The sequence below is a fragment of the Camelina sativa genome, chromosome 9 (genome assembly GCF_000633955.1).
Source record: "Camelina sativa cultivar DH55 chromosome 9, Cs, whole genome shotgun sequence".
NCBI lineage: Eukaryota > Viridiplantae > Streptophyta > Magnoliopsida > Brassicales > Brassicaceae > Camelina > Camelina sativa.
Genome location: NC_025693.1, coordinates 34,319,178 through 34,321,321, shown reverse-complemented (window position 1 = coordinate 34,321,321; position 2,144 = coordinate 34,319,178).

The following is a 2,144-nucleotide window of genomic DNA, read 5'->3' as shown; positions in this document are numbered from 1 at the left end:
AATCTCTTCTTGGAAAATCGGATCTCCTTCGTTTAGAAGTCGGTGAACGAGCATCAGAGCCTTGAGAGCAACGACCCAATCGCGAGTCTTGCTTAACCGTCGTGAGACGGAGGTAACGCAGGCGAGGATGTAGCCGCGTGAGAGAGAAGTTAGGTTTAAGATCTCGCGTATGTATTTCTCGCTGGCGGGATCGTCGTCGTGGCTTGTAGCTTTGACTATGGCTACTTCGAGATCTGGAGCCATGTTGCTTGCTACTTTGGCTATTCCTATGCTTGTTTGGTCCTTAACCGCACCGATCGCTTTTCGAATACTCGGCGCCATATCTCTCCCTCCGATTCACGATTTCGAATCTCTGAGAAAAACACAAAACAATTCAAGATTCGTTGCGTTTTGATTGATAACGGGAAACACAATTTGAAAATTTTCGATATGGTTTTTGATTTTTTTTGTGTGTTTTGTATTGAGCTATATTTAGAAAATACCGTTGGGATTGGGAGAGGTGTTCCTTGGCTAGATCTACGGAGGAAGATTTCGTCGGAAGAACAAAACGGTGTCGGAGAACTTTTAGATCTGTGGAAACGCCAAATTTGGCGGTGTGAGATTCGGAGAAGGAGTAAAGGAGGAGGCTGGGACAGAGAGAGAGAGAGAGAGAGAGAATGGTCGATTTAAGAGGAGAGTTGGAGTCTGTGATGACGTGGCGGTTTTTAAGTCGTTGATCTTGGAGGAAGGAGATGCGAAGTTTTTTTTTTTTTTTTTGACAGGAACTGTCGGGAGCTGTGTGCTTTGTCGGAAGGTTAAAGATGTGTGTAATTTTTTGCTTAATGTAACAGATTGATTCTGGCTTATGATTTAAAATTTAACAGAAAATAAATTTTTGTTTCCTACGAAGGAGAAAATATTACTTCTGTTTTAATAGAAAATATTCGCTTAGATTTTATTTTATTTCTTTAAACACCTAACAATATACGTATATGGTTGTGTAAATATACTCTATCACATGTGTTTAATAAAAAACAAATTTTGTTAAAAATTTGTTTTGATTGTTTCTAAAAATTTGTTAAAAAATCTTTAATAAATGTATGACATAATCTTATATAGTTGTTAAAATTTTATTTCTTTTTAAGTTGTATCACTTTTTTGAAATATTTTTTTAAGTGTATCTCGGTATAACTAAGTAAATTAATTTATATAACCTATTTTGTTATTAACTAATGAATCTAATAATAATTATAACTTTATAATCTATAAGACTATAAATATTATATAGTCTATCAAAAATAAATTATGTTACTTCCAAAATATTAAATAAGGGATAAACAGATTAATTCTGGCTTCTGATTAAAATTTAACAGAAAATAAATCTTTGTTTCGTACAAAAGGAGAAAATATTACTTCTTTTTTAAAGTGTGGAAAGAATTGAAGTTCGAAAGCGTTGAAAATATTATTTTTAAGAAAAAATGTGGTGGCACTAGAATGGGTATGAGCTGGAGCCACGGCCTTTTTCTATAATTTATTTATGTCACATGTTTATACATCTTTGTGGACTAATAAAAAAAAATGAGGTTTGTACACGAGAAATCAACTAACAAACAAACCCAAGTCTGTGATATTCTTCGCTATCCCCCCAACCCAAGTCTCCCACCATTTGCTCACTCGCCAAAGATTTGTCACCATCCGGAATTTGTTTACACTTCAGAGGTGTGTTACCGTCCGAAAACACTCAAAAGAAGTCCCCCTACTCGTTTGAGATCTTTCATCCTCCAAAAGTTTCTACTATATCTCTAGAGGACGAGCAACCATCCGTAAGAGGTCCACTCTCAGATTCATTACAGGTTTTGGATCCATACGTTGCGTTGTTGACCTTGTGGTTGGCGGTAAACTAAATAGCTGAAATTTATCCCAACACCAAGAACAAAATAATCATCTTGAGTCATTAAAATGATATAAAATGAAAAAAGGAACACTATGCAAAATGGCAGATATCCAATCTTATTGGAGAACAAAAAGAGAATGCTTTAACTTTACCAAAGTCATAAAGATTACATTACAAGAAAAAGGTGCAGAGTAAGTTGGTAGCTTCTTAACAGATACTTTACGAATAATAATACACAAAAAGACATATATTAATTACGAATTACGTACAT